We start from the raw sequence: 22,955 nt of genomic DNA, 5'->3' as shown, positions 1-22,955 counted from the left end.
ATCATATGCTCTGATAATGTAAATGGGAAGAATGTTACCTGTGGCCACACAGAACATTTCATTCAAACTAAATAAAAATGTTAGTAGGCCTTAAGGTTAGGGTGGGCTTTGGAAGTTGGGCTGAAAGCTACATGTGTAGGATATTTTGGTTAGATCATTTTTGGAAACTACTTTACACATGATTGTTTCTACAAAATTAAACACACCACCTTTACTAGTGCAACTGATACTGCTATTACTTATACTAATAACAGAATTACCACCAGATATTGAAGCTCTCAGAAATATTTTCAAAGCAATTAAGAATTATATTTGTGTGCCCTGTTCTGATATGGGAATGATACATTGTTATTCAGTTCCTTTAAAGCTTAAAGATGTACAGTAACAGTGTGTGTGTGTATATATATTTAGCTCAAACCTCTCTTGAATGAAACATTTTCTCAAGTGTGTGAACTATGAATAACCTTATGAAAGTGCAAGCTAGAAAACACGGATGGGGAAGTGCTGGGACTGAGTTCAGATTGAGTGCCACTGTGAAGAGCACTGAATGTGTTTGTTTAGCCTTGGCTGTGAGATGAGAAAGCTCCTGTTCTGAGGTAAAAAAAAAAAAATACATAACCTAACGGTGTGTATTCACGTTACCGCAGGACCGTTTCCATATATTTCGACGATACGCCAGAAAGTTGTAGACGAATTTACAACAAAAAACTAGACTTTAGAAGAGCTACTAGAGCTTGCTGAAGCATGTCAGTTGAAATGAGAGTTGTCTGACTGAGTGTATTTGGGGATTTCTTTAGCTCAGCTCAACTCCACGCGGAAGACACCAGTAAGTCGGGCTGGGACTCGTTCCCTAAATGAATCGATTCATCGCTTCTTCAATTCCAGGTATTCGGGAATCGAGTGTCGACTCATTTTGATCTCGAGTAGCAAATCAGCTGCTAAAGTTGAAGTGAGATATATAGCTCTTTATCAGTACTTTATCAGGTTTTACTTTAGACAAAGCAGAAATAAAAATGAAATTTAATATTTTAATAAAAATTTTAATGTCACAGTCAAACAGCTCCAGGGACCTGGAGGTTGTGGGTTCAAGTCCAGCTCTGGGTTACTGTCTTTGTCTGTGACTAAAAATCCTAAAAAAATGGAGATATATTATGCTTTTATTAGACAGTGATGATATGCATAGAGATGAAAAGTAACAATATGACAACCTGTTTGTTTATATATACTCACATTTTTGTGGTAGCTGATTGCCTCAGAGAGCGGTACAGTGGCACAGCAGGTAGTATCGCAGTCACACAGCTCCTGGAGGTTGTGGGTTCGAGTCCTGCTCCAGGTGACTGTAAGGAGTTGTTCTCCCCGTGTCTATGTGGGTTTCCTCCTGGTGCTCTGTTTTCCTCCCACAGTCCAAAAACACATGTTGGTAGATCAATGTGTCCGTAAGCATGAATGTGTGAGTGTGTGTTGCCCTGTGAAGAACTGGTGCCCCCTCCAGGGTGTGTTCCTTGCGCCCAATGATTCTGACCCACCGCAAATAGTAATTCATTCATTCATTGCCTGTAACTGCTTATCCAGTTCAGGGTCACTGTGTGTTTGGAGCCTACCCGGAATCATTGGGCACACAAGGCAGGAGTGGGGCGCCAGTCCTTCACAGGGCAACACACATGCACATTCACACATTCACACCTATGGACACTTTTGAGTTGCCAATCCACCTACCAACTTGTGTTTTTGGACTGTGGGAGGAAACCGGAGCACCTGGAGGAAACCCACACGGACACAGGGAGAACACACCAAACTCCTCACAGACAGTCACCCGAAGCAGGACTCAAACCCACAACCTCCAGGTCCCTGGAGCTGTGTGACTGTGACACTACCTGCTGCGTCACTGTGCTGCCCACAATCAAACATCATTTGCTGAAACATACATCATCTTGTCAGGCTTTGTTTTGGTTACTTATCTGCCATGTGCTAAAGGAGCACATGGCTCTGTTTTTGTTTTGTCCTAGTCTCCAAACTAGCCCCGCCTTAGTCCCACCTCAATCCCTGCCCTCTCTTTATCCTTCCCAGGTGGTCCTTGTCTGTGGTCTATATTCCTGAGTATATAAAACCACTGTTTCAGCATTGTCTTTGGTGGACATTTCATATACTTGCTCTTTCTGTGAACTTCTGGGCTAGTTTATTGTTTGTTATTTTCATTTGTCTGAGTTGTTGTATCAAGTTTATCTCTATTATATTTTCTAATGTTTGAGTCTTTGGTTTAAGCACCTTTATCCTGTTGTCCTAGTTTAGTTTGTTTTGCATGCTCTGTTATCTCTGGCTTATTTTTTGTCTGTGACCCAGTTTAGTTAATTCTAGTATTTTAGTTAACAATATTCCCTGTCCCAGCTTAGTTCTGTTTGATTAGTCCCACAATAGTATATTATTTTTAATTCTATTTGTAGTTCTACTATTTATTGGATTAGTTGTTTATCTTGTCTGTTTTCCTTGTTTGCAGGTTGTGTTCCTGTCAGTTCTGTATGTTTAGCTTAGTTCCAAGGTTTTCTTTCTTTAGCTGTGTTTAGTTTCTTTTCTAGTCTTGGGCTGTTTGCATCCACCCAAGAATGAGAGATAGTTACAATGGTACATACAAACGCAAAAGAAAAAAGAAAAATAAAAAAATAAAGTAGAAAATGACATCACTATCTTCAAAACTCTGTCATAGACCCCAGCTGTAATTGACAGTGTACATACAAGTGACTTTTGCAAGGATTTGTTTTCTATGCTGACGTCTGATAATAAATGGTATTATTTATGCTTTCAATAAAATTGCTCTTAAAACTGCAATGAACATTGAAATGATTTGTTTTTGTTTAAAGGAGACATTTTATGCAAAACTCATTGGTTGTGTGCTTTTGTACTCTTACTTGGGTCTCTAATGCTCCTAAGCACACACAAAAAAAAAAAAGCCACACAGTCAATTGAAAGATTTTGGTGTCAGGAATCATATGCTTCAACGAGCCATTTGGATGGCTCCCTTATTGTGATGTCACAATAAGGAAATTTTCATAGAACCACCCTTGCAGCACCCCTCACCTGCGTAAACATGGGATGGGTGGAAAACTGTCCCTTGCATCAGCTGGTTCAGAGACTAAATAATCCTAACTTATTAACTCTTAACCTCTCAAACTCCCTAACCAACACTGCTTCAGAGTCTGCCACTGGTTCAGATTCAACCAAATTATTAGGGTACCAATATTGTTACAATATATTTACAAGTCATGGTTTTAATTAGGTTGTAAGTGAACGTAAAATCATTAATAACAATTTATAACACATCTGTTATACACCTGTATTAATTATTTTTATTTTTTTGGGAGGGTGGGGCGAGGGATATTTGTCTTGCACATACCAATGATTACACCTGCTCAGTCAGTGTAAAAGTAAAAAAAAGTAATTGTGCTCAGTAAAAGAGTGGGGGGGGGGTCTCCTGGTTCTGTGACTGAGCGCCTCCTACGAAAAGCCTTTTCCAGAAAACAAATATGGAGAACCGAGGGTCTGTGTAGAAAATGGAATAGGAAATGTGAAATCTACAGGTTTGCAACTCCTGAAGAGATTTTCTCTGACTTCAAATATATTGATACACTTGTGACTATTTTCCACAACAAATTTCACTGCCTTATGTACTTATACATATACATTATACTTATGTATTACGTGCACCAAATATACCTCCACAGGATGACCTCTTGACCACACCGGATCATGCATTGCGAATTAGAACGCCTTTATGTTCAACTGTTTGTTTGTTTTTTCGTGTGTGTAAAGTTGCTTAACACTAGAAGTGCAGAGTCTCTTCACCTGTTGAAGTTCACAAAATCACTTAATTGACCGCTGAAATCGAACTGCACGAAAAGGCAGTTAAAATTGTCCCCACACAAAGCACAACTGCGAAGAGGTAGCTTTTTATTCTGGAACAAATGAGTACGATTTTTAAAGGAGAATAAAATCCATCTCCTCTCTACAGCTTTTAATTAGTTGTATATTTCATTCATCGTTTAATGTAGGCTCATTTAAATATATATATATATATATCAGTGGCAGATGCTGGTCTTTCAAGGAGGGGAAGCTCTATTTCGGCCTACATCATAAAATGTGTCGGTTTATTTATACGTAAATTCTAACCCTCCGTTCCTTTTCAAGAAAATGATCTATGACCCTGTCGTACCAACAAGGCGTCTTTTCCAGGGACTTGACTAGTGTCCTCTCAATGGCCAGCAGAGCTAGTCTGCTTAAACGGCCTTGGCCCATGTGAAGTGTGTCCGCCTGTGAGTGCTTTGTGACGGTGGAGGGGCTCAGCAGCACCCGCTAGAAACTGCGATAGAAGTCAGAAAGAGTGATAGAAGTCAGTCTCCAAACACAAACAGCTACAAAAAACCCACCAGAAATAGACGCTCGATTTGTCTCTAGTCGTTTTTAACAAAGAAAATGCCGCTAAGAGGTTTAAGAAAGTCTCCGGTTCAACTCGGAACAGAAAGAAAATGTAATGCTCCCACAGATCTTTACACCAAAGGATCGCTGATTCGCTCATTTCGCTGTCAATCAAAAAGGGATTCAGCCTCAGACAGATCCTCCAATCATCATGCAGAAGCTGAGCGTCCGGGCCAGCCGAGGCCAGCCCACTGCCCCATAGACCTCCAGAGACGCTGAGTGTCCGATGGGCGGGACAAAGCCCAGCCTTTATCCAATGACTCGTATAATTTTACTCGCATAATTTTACATGAGAGACACTGACTAAAGTTTAATTTTTAGTTGTGTGTGCGCTCAGGTGAATCTAGGCTAACAATGAAAATACTTACTGTCCCAAAGAACCAGAAGTTAAAAAAAAGTGCTGGAACATATGATTACAATCTGGAACAAAGAGTAATAATCATAAATGAATTGTTATACTGGCACAACTCCAAACTCTAATCACAATCCATTTATTCAATTAAAAGCCTGCATATTAAAATCAAACTTAACATGATTTCAATATATAGAAACACATTAAGGCAATGTTATTTTCAAAACAAACACACACGTTAGTATGTGTATAAAATATGTCATAGCAAGACTAGCTAAATGTTAATTCATATCTATAAGCAACATGCTGGAATTTTCTGAAGCAGCTACTTATTGTTCTTGTTTCACCAGAAAACAACTCTCACACTGTTTAAGGACAAATACAAGGAATTTTAACTGGATGCTAGCTAATATTAGCAGTAACTAACATACAAAACCAGAACAGAAGTACTGTTAAAACATTTAACCATTCTAATTTCAAAGAGTAACTCGTTGTTGACTTTCAGCAACTGTAAAATACTTATTTTAATTATTTGTCATTCGCTAAGGGACATGGAAGACCTTAAAATCCTCAGGTAGCTATATATATATATATATATATATATATATATATATATATATATATATATACACATATTAGGTAGGTATATAATAGTTCAATGTGTAGAATGAGAAAAGCATATGATATTTATTATCTAAAAGCAATAGTCAGAATTAGTCAGCATTTTCATGCAGTAGATACTATAGCATTAAAAATGTTTGTTGTATCACGAACATTCGCTTATTACCAGTACTGAAAATATGCAACCAAACTGGAATCTCACATGGATATTATCCTTTCCTCCTGAACTGCTTGTAAGACTGAGCAACTGGAGCCATATACTCACATCAAATAAATAGGTGAAAATAAATAAATAAATATTTAGTTCCTGCCTTGTGCCCTGTGATTCTGGGTAGACTCTCGCCCCATTGTGACTTTGAATTGGATAAGTGGTTACAGACAATGAATGAATGAATGAATGAATGAATGAATGAATGTTCTAAGCCAGTGGTTCTCAAAGCAGCAAGTGGTGGTACACCATTCAACCTTGTAGAAAAAAAATACTACTTGATTTAAAAAAATAATTAATAACTGAAAATCTGAAATGTTCATGTGTAAACTACATAATGTCCCACGGTTTTCATAATTAGGTTTGTGTAAATGTAGATTGTTTAGAAAACAAAATACACACACATCATTAGAGTCCTAAAATGTTTAACAGTACCACGCCTCTTTCACCTACTGATACAAGTGCTGTAGCCGCTGTGAGCACCTGCTCCAAGCGCTGCATTGTTTTCACCTATAGTCTATTAAAGCGCATATTAAATTGTTCTCTCCATGTTTTTATTTCTTTCAAAATGCTTATTTCCCCAAAATGTAATATGTTCTCATAAAACATTCAGTCTAAGCCTAATTATTTATATTTGCTCTATAATCTTTAGAAATTATTTTAGAACAACTTTGTGTAATTCATGCAAATTACAAATATTCATGCAAGACATAGGATTGATGGGTGGTACTTCGAGGCTTTGATTTGATATTAGGTGGTACTTGGTCTAGAAAGTTTGAGAACCACTGTCCTAAGCGATCTGCATTCAGTAACGTGTGACTTGCAGACTCTCACTCATCCTGATCTAAACCCAAAAATAAGCACACAAGCACATACTTTCCTGGCTCGAAGGGCTGACATAAATTCGTGAATGAATGAGCTGTTAACTATTTTTTCAGAATTCATCATAGTTGGATACAAAATGGTTCAAAAAGGCACCACCTAAATCACCTAAGAGTAAAATCAGTTTTTACTTTAACAGAATTCTAATAATCTAACAAATTCAGATAACAGTCTCAGAACAAAAAAGCCTTCTGTTCAGTCCTTCATTGCAACCAAAGAAGTCACTTAAAATGAAATTTTCTGCAATATGTTACATTTGAAATACTCATAAAAACCGTTATAAAAGACATCTTTCTTTGATATAAATTTTTTTCACAAGATGCCATGGCATGCAGCATAATAGTGGTGGTTGAGGCAAAAATTTGCCTGTGGTATTGCTATTTTTGCACACTGAAAAATCCCAACTGCTTCAACCTGCTCATTATTTGATGTGGTATTTAAGCCTTTGCTAACAGTTTTACAGAAAAGAAATGGTCAAAACAGCTGCATTTCTTTTGTGAAAGAAAGGTGGCTGGGCCAAATTTCACAGACATGTAGGCTACTTATTAAGAGCAAATTATACCCTGTATTGTGATATTTGTTTGTAATATTATACGCTGCAACATTGTAAACATGCTCCTTTCTATATATTCTATTATGTCAAATGCTATATTCACAGGGCCATTACAAAAAATTTCCACAGTAAAATATCTTCATCTTCAGGATATTAATAGTCTGTTATATTGTGTCTTCAGTGAGACAGTCAGATTTTTGAGACTCTGAAAATAAAGAGATAATGTAAAATGAATTAAACCATATGCACAATTTCCACACATTTTATCGTGTCCAGTGCTAAGTTTATAGGGCAATTCAGCGAAAAACTTCAGCGTCGTCTCCTCTCTCTCCCTCACTTGTATGGACCTGAGAACCACATTCTTTATGTCTATTGATAGCATACCAATAGACACGCCTGATCCCTGAGTTTTGTGAGCAGTTTTAGCACAAACTTCTCGCGTGGGCGGGTCTTCTCAGGGGTGCCTTCCCATTGGCTAATGAGTTTTTGAGTGACATCTCAGTGCCCTGAGCGTCGTTCACGACTCTGAGGGCAGCAAGCGTGTGTATTCGGCTTTGGGATTCCGCATTTGCAGAATATAACACATATGAACATTTACGTTGCTGAATAGCTCTGATATTTAATTAATTTCCACCCTCTTTAATAATATTTAAACAGATAGTTGAACTGTATACTGTTAGAACATTTTGACTTTTGGCACTGCACTTGTTCTTGTTTATCAATATTATTATTAATAATGATGATTATTAACACTAACCCATTATTGTTAATGTTTTATTAATCATTCACATTTCCTCTCAAAACCCAAAAATGACAGTGGACTTTGCAGAAGGTTGATACAACTTTATTAAATTTGTATTCATTAAAGGAGCAGGAACATTCTTGTCTGTGATGTTTCTCTTTTCTCTGAGACCTCCTGTAAAAAAATGCACATGGCATTTGTTAAAAACAGATTAACTGTGATCTTCAAAATAAAATTTGGGCATTTAAACTATCTAACAGCGATTATGGAAAAGCGAAGACCCACCACGTTAGTACACGATAGGTTTCTGAACAGAGGCTCAAGCACTCATGAATAATAATTTACAAATAAACAAATGAACGCTCATTTATTCTGTTTCACCCTGAGTAAACAGACATCGGCGTGCATTTACCTCAGATCAGTATCTGGTAACGAGAGACAAACAGGTTTGTACTCACAGTAAAATCTTTAATGTTTTGTTTTAGACAGAACATTACCTCAATATCTACATTGATTGTCGGAGTTTGCGGGTATTTTTCGTCATCGTTTTAAAACGGCAAAGTACAGAGAGAATTCGTGTTTGTGTAAAGTTACTCACTTTTTAATGTTGAAATATTTCCTGCCTCTCCTGCTGAGCTGCAACGTGGTGTACGCATGCGCAGTCCATTGAGTTGTCACTCAAAAACTCTTTAGCCAATGGGAAGGCACGCCTGAGAAGACCCGCCCACGGAGAGATTTGTGCCAAAACTGCTCGCAAAACTCAGAGATCAGGCGCACAAACCTCGTGCAACTGGCGCACAAAACTCAGAGAGCACGCGCAGAACTCAGAGCTCACGCACTAAAGCCCATCCATCCATTATCTGTAACCGCTTATCCAATTTAGGGTCGCGGGGGGTCCAGAGCAAGGCGGGAATACACCCTGGAGGGGACGCCAGTCCTTCACAGGGCAACACAGACACACACATTCACTCACACCTACGGACACTTTTGAGTCGCCAATCCACCTGCAACGTGTGTTTTTGGACTGTGAGAGGAAACCGGAGCACCCGGAGGAAACCCACGCGGACACGGGGAGAACACACCAACTCCTCACAGACAGTCACCCGGAGCGGGAATCGAACCCACAACCTCCAGGCCCCTGGAGCTGTGTGACTGCGACACTACCTGCTGCGCCACCGTGCCGCCCGCGCACTAAAGCCATGGAGCACAAAGGTCAGATCTGGATATTTTGTTTGCAAATTATAAGATTTCCGTTTGAGATTATTTTTAGTTTTGTTCCTTAATGGGTTGAAGGAGGTTGAAAAAGATAGAAGCCTATTTATTGAATGGAAAAAAAACTAAAGCATGTGAAGTAGTTTATTTTTGGAGCTGTGAAGTTAGATATAATTTTCAAAATTAACCGAAGATAAGCTAATTAATTTTCTTTATGTAATTATGTAAAACTGGACTGTGGCAAGAAATCTAGTGGGGCAGTGAGAAATGTAGGTGGGTGGGGGGAAATGCAGATAGGAGGTTAATGTAAGTTATTTAAATGAGGTCTTTAGGATCAGTTGTAGCATAATCATTTGTATAACCGTTTGTACTATAACCGGATTATCTATATTATATTTAAGTGAACAAAATATGTACATAATCTCTATCTGTTTAATTATAGAGATGGAATTCAATAAGAGGTACAACTGAGGTGACTACACTTGAGCGTTCTTTCACTACACTGCACATAAGATCTTTGTTGTCCAGGCTGCCAGAGATGAGGATACAGCTGATATTTCCATCATTGTTGAGGGCATTGAGGTATTGACAAAGTGTGACAACACAGCAGAGGCTTGCAAACTGTTGATGGAACTGATGTATGTCATGAATCTGAGCCTAAGTGTCAAATGTGTAATTCCACACATTTGAGGAAACTGAAACTGTTATAAAGTACCCTTTTTTTATTCATTTTGTATTTTATTTTATTTTTTAACGTTTCCAAACCTACTGGTGAAATATTTATTTTTGTATTTTAAACATTTTCTTATTTGCATTGATGGCCTTCGTGTAGTAGATAAATGACATATTTTTAAAGACAAGCCTGAATGTAAAAGGCCGTTCTTAGGGTGTAAAACTAATTATGTTTCTTTGGAAAACAGTATTTGACTGTTATTTAGATTTAGGACATCATGACACTGCCAATTTCAAATGCCAGTTACTAATGTATTTTCTATTTATTGATTTTATGTACTGTTGGCATACATTGCAATAGCTGTATGTTTACATTTTTTCAAGGTTGTATTAAAAGCACAGTTACTGATGTCATTGCATTGAATGTACACTGTCAGAAATGTTGTCACTGTGGTGGTACCTTTAGGTGTCTCTGTGGTGGTACAATATTTGTACATTTAATTAGGGAACATAATTGTATTATAACTGTAGATTTTAAAATCATGTTGATTGCATACACCGTTTCATCTCCAGGACTTCCATTTCTATAGTGGAAGATTACAAACATGTATCTTTAAGGAACAAAACTGGACTTTTAAACACTGTTGTACCTTTAGTGACCAATAGTGTAATTTTTTTTCTGAGTGTGTAAGTTTATTTAATAAAGCAGTAATTTCTCCATGAACCTGATTCTGTCTATTTCTGAGGGAAGGGTGTGTGTGTGGGTGTGTGTGTGTTCACTGCCACAGATGGGTTAAAAGTGGAAGACAAATAATTGCACACACATACCCACATTGTTAAATCTCAGATCTCTGGATACTAACTTTGTCCTCTCCATCAGTCACCATTAACTCTGTCAGCTTCAGCACATATTTGTTAATAAGTTTAACAATAATTTCAATAAGTTTAATCAACCCCCCCCCCCCCCCCCAACAGAATACATCTTTGAACACTGATGATAATGTGGTGCAACTTAACATATGAAATGATTTCTAGTAGGTTCTCTGACATTCATATTTAGATGAAAAAGATCAGTTTATACCTGTGTTACAAATGATTTTCAATGATATTTAAGGTGTTTACACCCTAATTAATAAACATGTAAAGCATTTATAAACTTTTAAAAGTATAGTGTTATTTTAAAGTAGTACCAATGTAGCAAAGCAAAACCACTTACCTGATCACTGAATAAACCAAAGTACTTCACAACGCAAAACTGCTTCCTAACCCTAAAACCAGAATACACACTGGCTGTTTCCTGTTGAAATGTCCAAAATATGAATTTCAGATCACTTGAAGAGAACAATACATTGGCCATTGTACAGGGAGCGGTCAATCGGCATCCACTGCAGCCAGATATGTGCATGAGTGTCATAAACTCTGTATGGGACCAGGACAGTTAGTGAACATATTTCCACACACACGCACAATCATTCTGTATACTGTTATTACGTGAATATGTTGAACATATTTTTTATTATCACAGAGATCATGAATTGTTCTTTCTTTAAAATAAAATATTTTTATTATTACACATATGCATTTCTCTTATTTATTTATTTTAAACACATTTCATCCTGAACTACATCTCTTACCCTCTAACTCCTTCTCCCTCCCTCATCCCTGTCCCGCTCACTTACTCTTCCCTTTCTTTTTTTTACGATTCTGCCACATATACACACTTTCAGCACTTTTCAATTACAGTGTATTTGCCTCAGGAAATGAATATCTCTGTTGTGAATTTCTCTAAATAATATTACTATATTACTCTATTAGCATGTGTATCACAGTGAAGTATCCATAAGCAGCCGGGATTAATCCAAAAGAAAAATAATACACAGCTTTCATTTATGTTTACCTGCCAATACAGTAACTTAATCTCTGCATGAACTGAACAGAAATATTAAGCATAAAATTAGTTACCATTAAAAGTTTTACAATTTGCTGTAAAATATCTATAACCTGAATTTTAAATAGCTTGTCTCCACTCTTAAAAAATAAACAATAAAACGCTAGCCCTGACTGTACCCATTTATATAACATCAGTGGAAAACTATCAAGGGAAAAGGAAACACAAGACAACGTAGTGGAGGGAAAACACATAGAAGCTCTTTATTTATATTAAATATGAAATTGTATGTAGTGTTGTAGTGTTTACTCATATTTTTTAGTGAGCTACTGCAGTTGCACTGGTGCATGTTTCGCACTGCCCTCTAGGGTGTCAAAAATATAGACATTGAAATATTAAAAATGTACAGAAAAAAATGCATATTTGAATGTGCATGAATAAATTATACATTTCAATCTTCATATGCTGAGGGGCCAGAGATCTGTGGTGTATTAGCCTATTATTTAATGAGGCATGTTATTTTGAAAAGCCACTTTTGCTTGAGTTAGCAGTACATGGACTATTAGTGAGAACCTATATATATTTCATATATATGGGCCACATGGGCCCAAAATGAGTTGTCTTAATTTAGAGAGATATTCATTGGGCTGCCCAGATGGGCCCAGTGTTTAACTTATTCTTGTCCCAGCACAGACCCTGGCGGGCACCCATGTGGGGCCAACATTTAACCCACGGACAAAACATACTGGTACCCAGCTGGGCTTCCCATATGGACCCCACGTGGGTGTGTTGGCGAGGAAAAGGGGGAAAAACTAAGACATTGTATGATAAGCTGATGCTATATGAGGAATATTTTTTATAGTGTGGAATCGACTCTTGGAATCGATTCTCGTCACTCTGAATCAAAATAGAGTCGACTCCAAACATTTCTCCGAACAGTCGTAGCAGAAAGCAAGCGACCCAACGCATCATTTTTCTCTGTGTTTAAAACTGTGTGCTAATTGTCTGTAGCATTATGCTCGTTTTAGACATGCAATCGCTCGCTGGGACTGGTGGGATTTGAAGACTCTCGCGGGTAAGTGTCAAATTCTGACGATTTACTTTATGTACAGTGTTGTGGTGGCGAACAGTTTCTTCGGTTCAGTTTGTAGCTGTTGGTGTCTGAACAAGGCTCCAGTTTTAAAACCTGCTGTGACTTTACCGCAGAGGAAAGCTCCGTGTAGCGAGTCGGACTGGGGATTAATTAACGGTAACACTGATCTAATGGAGGGTGGTCGAATGCGCGTGCATGGATCATGACATGTCATTAGCTCGTTAGCATCGTGTGCGCGTGCGTGTGTGTGTGTGTGTGTGTGTGTGTAAAATAGGGAGAGAGAGAGAGAGAGTGGGTGAGTGAGTCAGTGTGAGATTGGGAGATATATGGCATTGCTTTGACAGACCGCTGTGTTGTGTAAATAAGTCTATCCACTCATTATCATTTCTAGAGGGAAATACTAGGTTGTGTTTTTGGAAGTTTCCAATGTGAACGCGAGTCACATGTCTCAGCATTGGCACAGTACGTATGTGTGTGTGTGTGTGTGTGTGCACACGGCACATCATTAAGACCAAGGGGCTCGGCGAGGGGGCTCACTGGAAAATCAAGTTAAAAAAGCACGCGAGCCCCACGCTTTTTAAAGTTAGACTTAGTCTCCTAGAGGCTTTTGTAACATCTGGCTTTCAGTCATAAATAAAAATGACCCCCACGTCACCGCTGTGGTCCAGTTTTCTTGCTGCAGGTGTAAGTCACGTCTGCGTGTTGCCCTGCCTCTCAGCGGTGACGTCATTACTGGTCAACCGCATGTGGAGTGGCATCCCGCCTAAAACTAGATTTTTAAAATGTTGTGAAGTATTGTGCACCGCAGCTGTGTCCCCCCTCAGACGTGATTTGGTTTAGTTGTTTCTGTAAATCAATGCTCAGGGTCCAGCATTCATTACACAAATACAATAGTATTTACACATTGGACAGCCAGGTAGTGTCCAATCCCATGCAATTAACTGCTGATCTAATATAACCAAGTTAGCATTACTGTCACTCTCGGTTAAATGCACACTTGTAATTTATACACGTTTTTTATTCTTTGTGGCTTTGGGTACTGATGAGATTTTGAACACGTATTGAGACTGGTATTAAAACACATGTTCTATTAGTCACTTTGAGATCCAAGGATTGGATCTAAACCATTTTCATCCGCGACTGTTCACCTTCTGTGATTAGCTTCCTTGTAATCATAGATCATGTGTGCTGTGACATACTGTATTGTGTAAGATTTGTTGTTGAATGTGGCTTGGAGAATGGATGCATTTGCATTTACATAACGTCTGTCTAAATACGTCCTCCTCAAGTAGTTTGAATGAATCTATTTTAAATGCATTTTGGTGCAATCACACCTGTAATTTTATGTGAATAATTTCTAGCTCTCACACACTGTACCTTGTTTAAGTTGCTCAGATATGTGGAGGTTGATTGCTGTGTGTAAGTATTTGAATATTTATGAAGTGTTGATTTTTGGGACGTCACTAAGGAAGTGAATTCCAGACAGACAGATGCAGCATACCTCTGTGTGTGAACTGAGGAATTTCAAAGATTTATTATCTTCACTCATTATATTACAAGTATATTATAATACACAAATTAATTGTTATAATAATAATAAAAAAATCAATATATTTACATTTTCCGTGATATATAGTACAATTAAAAGTATAAATGATCAAAGTAAATAACTGGATTGATTTCTAACATAAGTATGTTCAAAAGTTACATTCAATTAACCCTATCAATTATTATCAACAATTTGCTTTGTTTTGTGTTTGTGAAACTGTAAAGTGGTTTTTAGCAGAGTCCTGATAAATAAAAATTTTATTTGATAAAGTAAAAAAACAACTTTAAAGTAAAGATAACTGCATATATTTATCTGAACTTAAATGTTATTTATTTGTGCAGCATAATTTCTGAAGTCATAGATGTACACCGAACAAAATAACCCTTTAAATTTCCTTCTTTTTTTACATTTTAGGGTTGCATAAAATTTAATAGTCTACATCCAGATATAACATTTGAGAATGTGTAGGTGTTTTAATTTCATGCAATCTAGGATTTGCTGCTTTAAGAGCAACAGGTCACTGTCACACAACTCCCGGATCCTGGGGTTGTGGGTCCGAGCTCCACCCCGGGTCTATAAGGAGTTTGGTGTGTTCTCTGCGTGGGTTTCCTCTGGGAGCCCTGGTTTCCTTCCACAGTCCAATCACGCATGTTGGTAGATGGATTTGCTGCTCAAAAGTGTCTGTAGGTGTGAGTGTGAATGCTCAGGCTGTGCTTTCAGGGTGTGTTCCAAATTTGTGCCCAGTGATTCAGGATGGGCTCTGGGCCCACCGTAGCCCTGAACTGAATAGGTGGTTACAAACAATGAATTAATGAATTAATTTATGGGTCTGTTAGACGAACTCTTACGCAGTAAGTTTAGAGTGAAAATACTTAGAACAGATGACGGGCAAATAATTGCTTTAATGTTTTTTGAGTTCTTATTCAGGTCTACAGTAAACACATTGACATAACTGAGAATTACATTTTCTTCATAAAAGGCTGCCAGTCCACTTGGTTTATACCTGTATTTTTAGGTTAATAATCTCTGTCTGAATATAATCCTGATAATCAAGACATAAGAATGCACCAGGTGTAAACAGGGTCATAGATTCTCTGTCTTTTTAAAGGCATTTTAGTCCCATTACATCAGTAATTGCCTAAACAATATGGTTGCAGTTATTAATCTAATGGAATCTTGGAACCACTTAAAGATATTGACTTACTTTAGTGGTTTTATCTGTGTGAATGTAAAAGCTGCTGGAGAACTATTGCCCTCTCTTTTGGTTTAAAATTTGATCTACACCTATAAAATGGAATTCAACCCAGCTTGCTGTTGTCCCTGAAACACACTTGATTCAGTCAATTAGCAGGATTAGCTGATGTGTTACAGCACGGAAATCCAACTGTGCTGGACACTTGCCTGCTAGAACGGGAAGCAGAGCAGAGCTGGACACCCTGGCTTAAAAGAACAGCTGTCTGTGTAACCTTCTTCATAACACACTGACCCTGAGATGCTCACTCGCTCTCTCAGCCACTCACTCACTCAAACAGTAGAGAGAGGGAGAGTGAGATAGAGAGTGCTGTGGAGTGTGTATGATGATGAATTATCCTCCTTACATGTAGGTTTCTGATATAATATAAAATAAAGTTTATTGCATGAATGAATCTTATGATTTTACTAATTGAATCAGAGACATTTCAGGAATCAAAGATTAGTGGAATAAAATGCACATACCCTTTATTTTTGTAAGGATTAATGTGTATTTATTTATTTTTGTTTGCTTGTCCTTTTTTAACATCTGTATGGGCAGATTTACCAAAAATGTCCATAATTTAGTTTACAATATCTCCTTATCCCTATAGTTAAACAAGCTTTTAAGCCTTTAAGACACATTGTCTCTCTAAGGAAAAACATGTATCTCCTATTTTGTGAGTTATTAATTTATTACATAATTTCAACACAGCAGCTGTCCTTCAAATTGTGTGAGAATTTCATGGTGAATAGACCAATAGAAATTCTCCAAAATTACAAATGAAACCTTTATACTTTGACTTCCATTTATGGTTAAGAAGATATTTTCCTTCTCCTGTATTGTCACTAATTTTGAGATAAATTTTTTTCTGTGGAAAAACATTACACAGAAAGCAAAAATCTATGAAGTTGAGTATTTGTTAAATAAGGAGATTTTTGTGACTTCACTAAAACAGTGAATTTAAAAACAGATTATGTTTCTGTATATGAACTGAGGAATAAAGGTTACATTCCCAAAGTTTTACATGTTACATCTTATTGTTTTCATTTTAAAAATGAAGAAAACTACAGTTTCCATGATAAGTTAAAAAAAATAAGATTAACATTATAACATCATTTGAATGCATTGAGAATTAAATTGTTGTCATAATAGGCTGCCAGTCCACTTTATCACCTGGTACTATACAGATTTACAATTTCTCCAATATTTAACACTAGATAATGCAGATTTCCAGATTTTCATCTCTTCCTGCCATAAGGAGAATTTCTAGAGAATGTCTAGAGAGTCACAGAGAAGAATGAAACTAAATTTTCTAAACTACTTTTTCTGAAGAAAGTAACTCATCTTATTGTAATATAGGGCTGAATTATTTGGTAAAATATCCAATTGCAATTTTTCAGGTGGATATTCTGATTGTAGTTTATGTAATTATTCATTCATCGTCTGTTCAGAATCGCAGTGGTTCTGGAGCCTACCCAGAATCACTGGGCACAAGGGAACACACCCTGGAGTGGGCGCCAGTCCTTAGCAGGGCAAGCCTCACACTTTCACTCATAGACTCACACCTAGGGACAATTTTTGTGTCATCGATCCACCTACCAAGGTGTGTTTTTGGACTGTGGGAGGAAACTGGAGCACCTGGAGGAAACCCACACAGATACGGGGAGAACACAACAAACTCCTCACAGACAGTCACCCAGAGTGGAACTTGAACTCCATACCCCAGGATCCTGGAGCTGTGTGGCTGCGACACTACCTGCTGCGCCACCATGCTACCCAAGTTACAATTATTTTTTTAATGATTCATATACAAGTCTTTGTTTTAGCTAGGCTGAGCAATTTTCCAAAATCCATTTTTGGTATTAAAACAATGTATATTTCAACTCCACTGTGATGCAGAAAGAATTAATTTAACAATTTATTTATTTATTGACACAGCTATTAATTTATGCTAAGGATATTTTTTTTGAGCTTAATCTCTTTTGTATAGTATTTATTTATACACAATATGGATAAAAGCCAGGGGACACACCTAACTTACGGATTCGGATGCTTAATTTAGTCCCATTGCCAAAGGTATAGAGTGAAAACGTTTAGAAACCACAGCAACTCAGCCAAAAAGTGGCAGACCATGTACGGATACAGAGTATGGTCAGTGAATGCTGATCTGCACAGTGAGTAAAAGTCATCAACGCTCTCTGCTAGCTCAATTTTTGCTGGGTTCTCGCTTTAACATCAGCACAAAAACTGTGCATTGGGATTTTTAGGCATCATGAGTTTGGCAGTCGATGAGGTGTTGTTCTGATAAGTGTGGTGTTGTCTGCTTAATATCACATGCCCGATTAACAGAAGATTCGAATACATTTCAAATAATTTTTTAATTTTAATGAGGTCACTCCATTCCGATGACCAGTGTTTGGTGCTTCTAGTGAATATCACAGCCTTCTGCCTCAGTTTCTTTTTCCTCATCCTCAACTTCTGAAGTTAATGCACTTGTAGAAACAACCATGAAACAGGTATCAAGTGTAGGAAAGTTTTAGGCTCATATGTTTACTGGCGAATAAAACAAAATAAAAACAAATTTAATAAAGATTTGGCACTTATAGCAGGAATTAAATAAATTATAGAATGCTGCTGCTGTTAGCATTGTTTTATAATAAGATGAAACATATACACTTAAAGTATGTATACAGTTGACTTTTTCAAAACACTTTTAGTTCATAAATCAAACAACTAACAAATATCTAACAAACTATAAAAAACTATCTAAAAACTATCTTTCTTAACCTAAACACTTTTGGCACTTGAGTATTTAAATAAAGTATAGGTTAAAGCTTTTTTACAACATAATGTCTACTATGGAGGACAGAAACAGCTACATATGACATAGTACAGAAATATTATAATTTGACTTATTTAACAGGTTCTGAAGCTCAGATTGTGTGCGCACACTGCATTTTTACATAAAAGCCTATTCATGGAAAAAAGTTCCAGTTAGAATAGTGATTTTCCCTTTTATCCCTAAGCATTACTGTGGCTGAGTGCAAAAAGCAAGGTCCATAAAGACATGGTTGGGTGAGTTTGGTGTGGAAGAACATGACTGGCCCAGTCCTCAGCCACATCCAACATGTTATGGATGAACTAGAATGGAGATTGTGTGCTAGGCCCTCTCGTCTAACATCAGTGTCTCACCCCTCAAATGCACTTCTGGATGAATGGTCAAAAACTCTCCAAAGTCTTGAAACCTGCCCAGAAATGTGGAAGCTTTTATAACTGCTAAAGAGAGACCAACTCCACATTAATGCCTATGGATTTAGAATGGGATGTTATAAAACCTCCTGTGTAGATGTTCCAATCGGTCCTTGACAGGTGATGTCACATGGATGAGAAGTTAGTTGTTGCGCCATTTTGGCAGTCAACTACCAGGGCTGTACTGGAACTATTAAACTCAGAGCATTTTCTTTTAGCTCATTTACTTTTACCGGTGAAAAAAATAAGATCTTGTTGTGTGCAAGATTGCAGTACTAAGCCCCGCGATTAAAAAACTAAAGACATTAACACTAGAGAATATTCTAAATCTTTTAAAATCCTTTGTTAATTTCTGCTTCGTCCTTAGGTCTGTAAAATATAATATATGAAATAATACCATAAAAAATCTCAAATATCTGGTTTGCTTTATTACTCTGCCGAACGTTGAGTTGTATCATCAAGACGGCACAATATTGTTTTTTAAATATATATTTAATTTGAATGGGGGGCTCTGGTTAAAACTATGTCAACCATTAATAATATACATTAGAACACGACTTCACCATTGTCATCACCACAGCATTAATTTCTAATATATTCGTAAGGTTTTGTTTAATGCAGAGGTGTCCAAACTTATCATCAGATGGACAGTGTGGATGCAGGTTTTCACTCCAAACAAGGAGAGCACACCTGATTCCTCTTGCTTAATTAGTACATTTCAGCCTTTTAAAGGCTAAACACCAAAAAAAATGGACCTCCATGAATATTTCACATTATTTTAGTTTTTGACATATATAAGTATGAATTAAAATGAAAATAGCATTCTTAATTTGCTTTAAACCTGACAATTGTATTAAAGTCAAGCTAACGTTAACTAACACCAACTAAAACAGGTGAAGTAAGTGTACTTACCCTGTTTACCTCCATGTATACAGAGGCTCTTGAACACCTTTCGTTGGTTTCCTTACATGCCCATATTGTTGGAAAAGCACCAGTGAAATGAGCACTACAGATAACGGAGTGAGCGGATGGTCCTTTCCAAAGTGCCCGTTTAAAGTTGACAAATTTAGTCCATTTTCTGGATATTTTGGGATCTTTGGGCCATTTGTGCACAGATGACCCACTGTACATTGAATTATTGCAGCCAAAAACAACACACCTTTTCGTCATTTTGCATTAAATTAAGTGCAACTTCTAGAGTTGTTGTCCACCATCTACGTCACATGCAAGATGCCTATTAGAGTTTCCGAACGTTTAAAAGTTTTCTTTTAAACCTTATTCCTTGAATTAGTAAGAAATAACAAGTTTTCTGACTATCAATAAACACAAGTTAGGAACTCAAATTCCACTGTATTTATTTGTTTGACACTTTCATATAGCTGATGCTTAGCCTTTAACAATCGATCATTACTGCAACAAAAACATGCAGCCACACCGACCCTTCGCAGATAAATTTGGATAGCTCTACTTTAACGAGAGAACTCTTCAATGAGAGAATGACTCCATTAGAGTCAGCTTACCTTGGCAGTCACACTTCTTCAATAGAAATGTAAACAAAGGATCTGCACCCAGCAGTGTCATTCAGGGGTTTGGGAACTCTTCGCAGGTAAACACACGTATACCCTAAACAAAATGGTTGGTAATATCCAATTATGAGATTGGAGGCAGCAATGCAAGTTCAGCACTGCAACTTTATGGTCTGTTCATACGGAGCTATATTGTAATAAAATAAATAACAATGAAAATTTATACAAGTAACAAGATATCCTTGCTGACTTTGTCTTGGCATGGAATCCTCTCACTTTGCTCAAACTTCTCCAGCTTTAGTGCTGTCACTACTGCCCACATATAAAAATATTGTATGTTCTTCACTGTTTTCATTGTGACTATACTGCCATAATGGGGTGCTGGTAATGTTGCAGGCGACAAATTCCAGCTCAGAGCAAATTCATCTGGTTATATTAATGATTGAAGCCTTATCACATCGTTGCTGGTAAAAGTTGCCGCATTATTTGCTGTGGACAAGAGAAAATCCTGACATCATATTTTTTTCCTGGATTTAATTCTTGGTCCACTCCTGGTCTGCAATTTTGGATAAATTCACGAACACATAAAATGCATAAATGTTATTTGTTTGGTCAAATGGTTCTAATTGATGTTGGAAATTCTAAATTAAATTAAATATGATTGTTAATTGAATGTGTACAACACATAAAGGATTCTACTATGGTTACAATTCCAAGGACCCTTGATTTTTAATCATAACTTTAAAATATAGCTGTTTGATGAATGATCCTCCTGATGAGAAGACAAGCAAAAGAGTGTGACTATTAGCTGCACTTTAGTTGAGTAGTATATGTTCATGCTTTGCAGAGTTGGTTGAATGCCTCAATTTAGTTTTGTTGTTTCATTTCATAACATCTTACTGGGGGATCACATTTCTTAATACCCTTGATTTCAGGAGAAATACTGGATAACAGTTATTTTTGTCCATAAACTTGAAGGAATGGGGGGGGGGGCTGGAAAAGCCACTGGCATAATGAGGTAGACAGATTTTGGTTTCAGAACTAAACAATTTTGACACATCAATTTTCATTAATTCATTCATTTTCTGTAACCGCTTATCCCGTTCAGGGTCACAGTTGGTCCAGAGCCTACCCAGAATCACTGGGCGCAAGTTGGGAACACACACTGGAGGGCCACAAGTCTTTCACAGGGTAACACACACTCACACATTTACTCATACCTAACAACGTGTGTTTTGGACCGTGAAAGGACTGTGTGACAGGGATATTACCTGTTTCTGCTGCACCCATTCATTTTCATAAATATTTAAAATGGCTTGGGCCAAAACTGAGTATTTCAAGTCCTTATACCGTCATCACTGTGTGATTTGTGTCCATAGAGATGTAGCTCAATATAAACTCAAAGGCCACATTATAAGGTACACATTGTGTCTACTCTCATTGTCCCTTTTTGTCAGCTCCACAAACCCTACACGAGCACTTTGTACTTCTATAAATACACACAGTTGTCCATCAGTTTCTCTGTTAAAGTGTGTGTGTATATATATATATATATATATATATATATATATATATATATATATATATATATATATATATATACTGTATATTTACTGTAATGCGGACTTCAGTCACACAGACTGTTTGTGTATAAGAAGGTGTGAGGAACGCTAGTGCTGCACTGTGGTTCACGTTCACATATTTGTGAAAAATTTTACTTAATTTTCTCCCTATTTTTTGTCATTTTTGGGACTCCCAACCATGGATACTGAGGCCTCGCTCACTGAGGGTTTCCCAGTAGTTTTATACCAGTCATGTGTTTCTTTTTTTTTTGCTCTACGTTTGTCAATTCGAAAAATATTATTAAATGTCACAATAAACAAGGAAGTCTTTATCCTTCTCTTTATCACTCATGAACTCAAAACCTTTCTAATAGTCATATATATACACATACAGGGGTTGGACAATGAAACTGAAACACCTGTCATTTTAGTGTGGGAGGTTTCATGGCTAAATTGGACCAGTCTGGTGGCCAATCTTCATTAATTGCACATTGCACCAGTAAGAGCACAGTGTGAAGGTTCAATTAGCAGAGGGTAAGAGCACAGTTTTGCTCAAAATATTGCAATGCCCATAACATTATGCGTGACATACCAGAGTTCAAAAGAGGACAAATTGTTGGTGCGCGTCTTGCTGGCACATCTGTGTTTCCACCAGAACTGTCCGTCAGGAGCTCCACAGGGTCAATATACACGGCCGGGCTGCTATAGCTAAACCTTTGGTCATTCATGCCAATACTAAACGTCGGTTTCAATGGTGCAAGGAGCGCAAATCTTGGGCTGTGGACAATGTGAAACATGTATTGTTCTCTGATGAGTCCACCTTTACTGTATTCCCCACATCCGGAGAGTTACAGTGTGGAGAAGCCCCAAAGAAGCCTACCACCCAGACTGTTGCATGCTCAGAGTGAAGCATAGGGGTGGATCAGTAATGGTTTGGGCTGCCATATCATGGCATTCCCTTGGCCCAATACTTGTGCTAGATGGGCACGTCACTGCCAAGGACTACCGAACTATTCTGGAGGACCATGTGCATCCAATGGTTCAAACATTGTATCCTGAAGGCAGTGCCGTGTATCAGGATGACAATGCACCAATACACACAGCAAGACTGGTGAAAGATTGGTTTGAAATCTGATAGAGTGTGT

General features: G+C 37.5%; 1 protein-coding gene across 1 annotated transcript in view; it reads left to right on the top strand.

Annotated features, from left to right (window-relative positions):
- The first annotated feature begins 12,535 nt into the window (after positions 1-12,535).
- Positions 12,536-22,955, top strand: part of LOC136702235 (bromo adjacent homology domain-containing 1 protein) — a 31,227-nt gene continuing 20,807 nt past the window's right edge. The window contains exon 1 of the mRNA XM_066677205.1: positions 12,536-12,672. The gene's annotated coding sequence lies outside the window, so the exon portion shown is untranslated. The remainder of the gene's footprint in view (positions 12,673-22,955) is intronic.

This window comes from Hoplias malabaricus, chromosome 7 (genome assembly GCF_029633855.1).
Source record: "Hoplias malabaricus isolate fHopMal1 chromosome 7, fHopMal1.hap1, whole genome shotgun sequence".
NCBI lineage: Eukaryota > Metazoa > Chordata > Actinopteri > Characiformes > Erythrinidae > Hoplias > Hoplias malabaricus.
This window is presented reverse-complemented; position numbering and strand designations above follow the sequence as displayed.